The 8791-nt window shown below is 37.9% G+C and overlaps 1 long non-coding RNA gene across 1 annotated transcript; it reads right to left on the reverse strand.

The window, feature by feature from the left end:
• Positions 1 to 6118: 6118 nt before the first annotated feature.
• On the reverse strand, positions 6119 to 7092 carry LOC143106299 (uncharacterized). The gene is made up of 3 exons (XR_012983656.1): positions 6968 to 7092; positions 6820 to 6876; positions 6119 to 6734 (listed from the first exon to the last, which is right to left on the reverse strand). It is a non-coding gene; the product is annotated as an uncharacterized LOC143106299 (long non-coding RNA).
• Positions 7093 to 8791: the final 1699 nt, after the last annotated feature.

An 8791-nucleotide genomic window follows, 5' to 3' on the forward strand; every position in this document is an offset into this window, starting at 1 on the left:
TGTGTATTATGTAGGGCAGTTAGCTGAGTGCATCATATGTGTTTTGACATGGGTAGGTCAAAAGGTCAATTCGCATAATAGATATATTTTATTTATTTATTTATTTTTATTCACAATTTAGCACATACAACACACACACATCGAAACACGACAACACACAAAACAGCAGGGACAACACATCTAGACACATCCACAGGACACAAAACAGCAGGGACAACACATCTAGACACATCCACAGGACAGAAAAGAAAAAAAAGAAAAAAAAAAGACAATAACAATCAGAACAATAATAATAATAATCCTACGTTATCACAGTCTGTCCATTATTCAATCTAATTTAGTCATTTTATAGTATGTATATAATTCAATATTAAGGACCAAGTGGATAAGTAATCTTGCAGTCTTAAATGTCGTTTACTTGTGATTTCTTCGATGGGCAACAAGTCTATTATTTGTTCCAGCCATTGACCTAAAGTGGGTCCTGACTGGGAAATCCATGTACTAAGTATACATTTTTTAGCAAAATAGGAAAGCATTATAAACACACATTTTCTTGTATAGGGAAACTTATTTTCCACATTGTAATTCAACAAATATAACAAAGGGCACAGCTCAAAAGTACAGTTACACATATCCTGAATTGCTTTATGAATCTTCTCCCAAAAGGAGTGAACAGCTTTACAATGCCAAAATAAATGCATAAATGTTCCAAATTCAGTTTCACATTTTCTACACATAGGAGAATTAGTGCCATCAAACTTATTAAGCTTCACTGGAGTTATATAGTATTTATACAGGAATTTATAATTACTTTCTTTAACTTTAATGTTTGTAGTCAAAGGTGAGGTAAATTGGGTGCACAGAATTAACCATTCTTTTTCACTGAAAGTCATTTTAAACTCTATTTCCCAGTTTGTTCTCAGAGACAAAAAAGAGTTCTGTGAACTTTCAGATAGAGTTCTGTACAGGTGGGATATCTTCCCCTTAACCGAAGTAGCAGTAATAATAAATTGTTCCAGCTCAGTGGGATAGAATCTAAGTTGTCCCTTTTTATGTAAAGATACAATGATGTGACGAACTTGCAAATATTTAAAAAAGTCTGTTCTGGGTATTTGATATTCTGCACAAATATCAGTAAAGGATTTGATGGACTCAGAGTCCTCCTCAAACATGTCTGAAAAAGTTTTCAGACCATGAAATGTCCAGTTTCGAAAATCAGTTTGAGAGAGAGCTAGAAAGTCGGGGTTAAATGCAATAGGAGACTCTTTGCTTATATGGCCTTCTGTATTCAAATACCTATTGCAGTCCTGCCAAACTTTCAATGTAGTTTGTAAAGGGGGCATCCCTACACTCATCAGGGACTGCAATTTGTTAACATAAAGTGTTGTTGTGATCTCCAATGGATAGCATGTTAGTGATTCCAATGTGACCCAAAGCGAACTAGTTCCCAGCTTCCAACTTATTATATTTCTAACTTGACAGGCCCAGTAGTACCATAGAAAGTTTGGAAGTCCTAACCCCCCATTAATACATGACTTTGTTAAAGTGGACAGCTTAATCCTGGGGGTCTTATTGTTCCATATAAATTTTGTTAGACATCTATTGATTAGCTTAAAAAAAGCAAAGGGAATATAACATGGCAACATATTAAATGCATAAATAAACTTAGGGAGTATACTCATTTTGATAACATTGACTTTCCCAATAAGGGACAGTGGGAGAGCCGACCAAGTCTGAAGTTTCTTTTTGCATTTTTCCAGCAACGGGTTGTAATTTTCCTGAAATAGTTTGTCCAAGGTGGGTGTCACTTGTACTCCAAGATATTTAAAGCCATCTACTGACCAAGAGAAGGGGCATTCTTCTTTAACATTGTTTCCATGTGGGATATTTAGAGGGCAAGCAATTGATTTTTGTAAATTAACCTTATACCCTGAAGTCTTAGAAAATGTTTGAATGTCTGCCAAAACATGGCATAGAGTTGACATAGGTTCAGTAACAAATAATAGAGTGTCGTCGGCATATAGTGAAATTTTATGGTGTAGTGTACCTGCAGTCACTCCCTTTATTATAGGATTCATTCTGATCATCTCAGCAAACGGTTCTAAAGCAATAACAAATAATAATGGGGAAAGAGGGCAGCCTTGCCTGGTACCCCTTCCTAGTTGCATTGGGGGAGATTCCACACTATTTGTACAAACAGAGTGTCATATATTGCTTTGATCCATAAAATTATAGCCTAGATTAAATTTATTTAGTACCAAAAACAAAAAATCCCACTCTAAACGATCAAACGCCTTCTCAGCATCAAGTGATATTAATAATGAGGGTATTTTTTCCTGATTCAGATAATGTATGATGTTAAACAGCCGTCTAGTATTATCAGATGAGTGACGACCTTTAATAAATCCAGTTTGATCTAATTTTATCAATTTAGGGAGAATTGCTTCTAATCTTTTCGATAACAACTTGGTGATAATTTTATAGTCGCAATTAAGCAAACTTATAGGCCTATAAGAGGCACAACTCTGTGGGTCTTTACCAGACATGTGGACTCGAGTCACATGACTTGGACTCGAGTCAGACTCCAGTCATGATTTGAATGACTTCAGACTCGACTTGATAAAATTCGGCATGACTTGCGACTCGACTTGGACTTGAATACTATTCACTCGAGACTTGACTCGGACTTTGCCTCTTTGACTTGTAATGACTTGACATGTCTCGAGTCAAAAAAGTCTCGCCAGTCACCCCAGAGATGCTTTCACCTCGCAACGAGAAAAAACAAAACACATAGTGGACACAAACAGGAAGAGCACAGTGATCAGTGCTGCTGTTACTACCACACGCAACACGCACTGTGTGTAGGGCACCAAGAGACAGAGGAAGGACCAATATTAAATAATAAATATTAGCTTTACTGCAAACTGATTTGCATTCTTGTTAGAGAACGTTTACAATGTCAAAATGTATCAACAGCATGTTACATAAAGATGATACGTTTCGGGTCCTCTCCATTAAGATCCAACTTGAACATATGCTAGCCTACTCCATTTAATTGAGAACGCGTCTCAGCGCGCAAGAAAGGGAGAGAAACGTAGGCCTATGAAGGGAAATCGTGAAGGAAACAAAGACGAGATTAGAGGAAATTGCAGATTTATCCGGTACTCACTACTGTTATAAACTGTGAGAGCCAGGGCACTTTGACATAGGCTGCACTCACTGTGATTTGGAAAATGGACAAGAATATGAAGAGTTGTCTTTGCCTTTGTGTAATGGAACTGGTGAGTCTTCAATAATTCGTTTACGTGATATTATCATTAGCACATGATATTATGCCGATTGAAACGCATTCCACGTAGCTATGTGGCTACTGGCTATACCAAGCTTATAATTCACTTTTAATTACAAACAGAAAATGTCTAGCAAGCATCATGTCATTACATGCTTTTATTTCCAAAGGAAAGAAAGCTGTTTGTGCCAAATTAATATCATGCTTATCATTGTTAATATTGTGCTATACATGTGGCACCAACAATGTTAGAGTTTGTGGACTAGCCATAGCTATATTTGAATGGAGCTGGTAAAAAAAGATCATTAGGAGAACGTGTGGACAGTGGCACACAATGGGCTTAAAGTGACAGTGCACCTTTTACAAATGAGTTAAACAGCATCACATGTATAGTATTTAAGAAATGAATGCTTTAAAACAAAATTACTTTGTCATTATTATCCTTTAAATAATATAGAAGTGTTTTACTTTTACCTTTGTGGTTACTCAGTAATAAAAGTGATTTATGCTGTATTTAATATGGCATATAAGAAGCTTAGTCTTTAGGGAGAAAATTTACTTTTTAATCGCAATTAATCTAGATTAATTCATTTCAAAATATGAGATGAATTAGTTATTTTTTTAATCGTTTGACAGCCCTAATAAAAGCGTAAAATATTTAACTGCAGCAATTTACTAATGTAGCCTATGTGACGATTCTTCTCGTCACCATTTATTGTAATCATTAACCATGACCTTGGCTTCCCTTATGAGTCGCCACTGGCAGACACCCTAATAAATTGTTTGCAGGCAAATCTGTGGCCTAACACAGTAAAATGCCATCAGTCAAATTATTATTCATCCTTACAGTGGACGCCACAATTTGGAAAAACAATATATATTTGCTGCTGTGCTGAGTGTCTTGTAGCTATCCGTTTTGTACAGATTACCCAGGTAGGCTCATGCTTATATTTCACAGGTATGCACATGCATATATCGTAAAAGATTTCAAGACAGAACCATTGAACATATTTTAATCTGTATTTATAAAAAACATACTGTAGATTAGATTGATGTCTTAAAATTATGATCGATAGTCTAATAATGCCATTATTAAGTGAAGAGTACCTGATGACTTGTTCAGGACTTGAAAAAGGTTGGGACTTGGACTTGGACTCGACTTGGCTTTGAGGTGACTTGGACTTGGACTCGACTTGCCCTTCTCTGCCTTTACTTGGGACTTGACTTGGACTTGACTGCTAAGACTTGTGACTTACTTGTGACTTGCCAAACAGTGACTTGGTCCCACCTCTGGTCTTTACCTTCTTTCAGTAAAACAGAGATTCTAGCTGTTTTCATAGAATCAGGAAGAGTGTTATGAGTAGAGAAGTCGTTGACCATTAACATAAAAACTGATTTAAGTTGTGGCCAAAAAGTTTTATAGAATTCTCCCGAAAAACCGTCTGGTCCTGGGGATTTATTGGCAGGCAATGATTTAATTGTAGAAAGGACATCTTCCTCAGAAAAGTGTTTATTAATGCTTTGTTGGTCTGAGGCTGTAACCTGTGGTAGATCCAGACGGTCTAAGAAGGCTGTTGCCTCAGGGATTGAAATATTTTCTGATTTATACAAATCACTATAAAAATCAAAAAAGTGCTTATTAATTCCTAATGGATCGTATGTTACTTCATTTTCAGTCTTAATGGACATTATAGTTCTCTTAGCTTGTTCCTTTTTTAAATAGTGTGCCAATAGTTTACCTGGTCTGTTCCCAAATTCATGCATTTTTTGTTTCAAATACATATTTTTTTGCTTTATATAGTTTGAATGATCTAAATTGAAATTTGCTCTGGCTATAACTAATTTGTTCCAATTTTCTTCAGATTGATCTTGCTTGTGTAGTGCTTCTTTTAATAGTAATTCTTCCTTCAGACCGTTAGTGATTGATTTTCTTTCTTTGTTTTAATAAGAGGAATATGATATAATGTGTCCTCTGAAAGTAGCTGGAGATGCCAACAGCATGGCCGACTTAAGTGAAATGTACAAATTGTTTGCTGAGTTAAAAGATTCCTTAAGCAATGAGTTCAAAGGACTGAAGGATGAACTGAAAGACTTTCGTCAAGAAACAGAGCGCGATATCAAAACGATTATGCAACAAACAGTTGATTTGAACCAAAAGCTGGACGCAACAATAACGCACGTTGATCAATTGGAAGCACGGGTGAGTGACTTGGATGATGCCGAGGCCGATAATCAGAAAACTATGAAATGGGTGAAGTGTCGAATTGATGAACTTGTTGAACAGATGGATCATTTGGAGAATAAGTCGAGACAAAATAATTTGTGCATTTACAACGTAGCCGAAAAGAGTGAAGGGAGTGACATCATGGCATTCCTCGATCAACTGATTGGGAAAGAGCTTCCCAGCTAACAATTTATGGTTTCCAAAACGTTCTGGGAACCATAGTTTTTGGTTTCGGAAACGTTAGTTTTTGGTTCCCAAACGTTGCCCAAAGGTTAGTTTTTGAGTAAGTTTTGGTTCCCATGGAAAGTTTGCTGAATGTTCCGGAAACGTTAGTTCTTGGTTATATAATTTCCCCTAACGTTATCTAAAGGTTGCAACCTTTAGGGAACCTTCCCCTAACGTTCCCTAACTGTTCCCATAACGTTCCCTAAACGTTGTAATATATATATATATATATATTAGCAGGAAAGAATGAACAGGCAAAATCGATGGAACTTATAAATTTAATATAAAATTATCAAAAGACAAAAAAAACAATATAAAAGGCCTAACAATATATATAAATTAGACTGTGTTAGCTAAGTATATTAACATAAGGGATTTGACTTTGGTAGGTGCTCTATACATTCAACAAATAGACAGACATACTGTACAATAGAGACAACAATATACATTGTGGCAGATACCAACACAATATACAAAACAACTATACAAATAAGACATAATACCAATATAAGTACACATGGAGTGTGATGTAGAGTGCAAAGTAATAGTGCAAATGTAGTGTGCAAGACACATATTGGAATGATAAAGTATGTAATGGGCAGGTAAACGGTCAAAGTGGGGATGACCCCACTTATCTGCAGTTCAGCAGAGTGACGGCAGTGAGAAAAGAGTTGTTCTTGTGTCTGGTTGTTTTTGTGTGCAGGGATCTGTAGCGCCTGCCAGAGGGGAGGAAGTTAAAGAGTGTGTGTGCAGGATATGTGGAGTCTTTGGTGATGGTCTCTGCCCGCTTAGGTCCCAGAGTACAAGTCCTGGAGGGAGGGCATTTTGTTCCTCCTCTCCTGCAGCTCAGTGACTGTCGAGCAGGACGACAGCAATATGTCATCGACTGGAGCAGAGGGAAGTGACTGGGGGCTCCTTAAGAGCATGAGCAGCTCATCCATCTTCTCCTCAAATGCGTCCATTCGCTGTGCCATGCGGTAATGGTTGTCCTTATTGCTATGGAAAAATGGATGGTGTTAGTTTTAGTTGTTATATACATTATATACCTGCATATGTGAACAAATTAAATGAGTCTTCTTACCTCTTATTTCCGTCTCCATGGCCAAGCCACCTCCCTCTGTGTGATGAGTCACTTGTGCTGTTTACAACAACAAAAAAGTTAGTTACTCTCAAGTTCCTTGTCATGAAATTGTATTTACTTGGAAATGGAAAATTCAAAGACACTGTACCTTCAACTGGGTCCCAAGATGAAGTGGCAGGCGTTATAATAGACCCATCCAGCTCTGGGCAATGAGCTGGTTGCCTGTGTGGTGTTGACTCATCTAAAAAGAAAGTAAATATGAATATTGGTCAGTTAATTTATGGTAGGTTTCTTGCACATGACATTTGCAAAAGATAAACTTTACGTTACATTAAACAATCGCTAAAAAGAAAAACTCACATGCAGGTGGTGGAGGCAGTGACATCTGCTGAAAAGGCAGGAAGAGACAAATACATCAGAACAGTAACATGATATGCACTAGGTTAATAAACATGAATGTCAGTAGTTCCATGGTAGGAAATATGACTCAACTGGTTTTCTTAAATAATACATGTATAAATGTTAACTTTACAGACAGGGCTTCCAGGCACACGCACCATCCTGGAATGCTTTCTTGCTTGCGGAACGGATTCATCTGAAAGACATACAATCTGCACTGATAGCAAAAAGAATATTTGAATTGTGCAAATAATGTAGTCTGTATTTAAGAGGTCTTACCATCACGTGACCATGCACTGCCTTTTGTGGACGCTCGCATCTTCTTCCGCCTCAATGCTAGAAGTGTCCATCAGCCGCTGACATTTTTCCATAGCTTTGGTGTATGAATCTACGTTAAGAGAACAACGTTTTTGTGAGCCAGTAGTAGAGCAAAGCAGTATTTCCATATAGAGAAAACTATTATTGATAGTATTGCAGCAATCAGTCATCTGTACACAACCAGATTTTCTTGACTGGATATTTGGCCCAGCTTTTGACTTGATTTTTGTATTGTAGCCCAGAGAATTTCTAATGGGGAGACACAGCATCCATAGAAATGCATGGGCTTAGTTTGTAAAGCCAGTATGGCAGCTGTGTATAGCCTACTACACACATTCTGCCCCTTCCTGCATGCTTCCCAACAGACCTCTGAAGTTCGCCTACAAAAAGGAACCAAAACTGCCATCTTTGCCTATAAGGAGATCAGGGTGTTAATTTAACCTAACTACCTATGACAAGTTACATTGCAAGTTAGGTCTGGGGTAGCAAAGATCAAAGTGTGCCGTCTTCACATACCGAAGATCACAGTATCCACTCGAAGGCAGAGGACAAAACTGTAGAGCAAAACGTCTGCATTTCCTATTTCTTCGTCCCCATGAGAGTTTAACAGGTGCAATAATTAAAAATTCCCATGTTATTTTCCCATAGAAAAAAATCTCAAGATAATGGATCTCCTTATTTGGGCAAAGATGGGCATTTCAGAGGTCTATGTAAAGCCACAGACGGAAAACCCGGGCCAAGCGGAGAGAGCGGGCGTGCGTGTTTCAACGTAGGCCTGTTGAAGATCACAGTTAGCCTACCACTCGAAGGCAGAGGACAAACGTGTGTTGAGCAAAATGTCTGCATTTCAGACTTCTTCGTCCCCGGGAGAGTGCAATAATTCTCTCCCCATAGCAAAAATTGCAAGATAGGCTACCGGATCTCAGCTTTTTGAAGGCAAAATTCAGAGGTCTATTCACTTGAATCGTCTATCCGATCAACTGTGTTACAAAATGGCTGCCGACAGTGTAGCCTATACATTATCTATAGCCATCTCTATGGCTCTAGTGTAGCCTACATATGCAGGACTGTTCAGTAGGTTATACCAACTTAAAAAGCATCACCATCTCAGTATACCCACTTAAAATAGACTAGGATACATTTGGGGTTGATCACAGTATAGCCTACCCACTACAGCTAACTAGTCTACATCACAGTAGCCTAGATCCAGCTACATACAGTAGGCCTATATCCACTAGCCTACACCACTGCTGCC

This window comes from Alosa pseudoharengus, unplaced genomic scaffold (genome assembly GCF_046254945.1).
Source record: "Alosa pseudoharengus isolate Yale_2024_CS ecotype anadromous, Long Island Sound unplaced genomic scaffold, YU_APseudo_1.1 YU_APseudo_1.1_scf_6, whole genome shotgun sequence".
Taxonomy (NCBI): Eukaryota; Metazoa; Chordata; class Actinopteri; order Clupeiformes; family Clupeidae; genus Alosa; species Alosa pseudoharengus.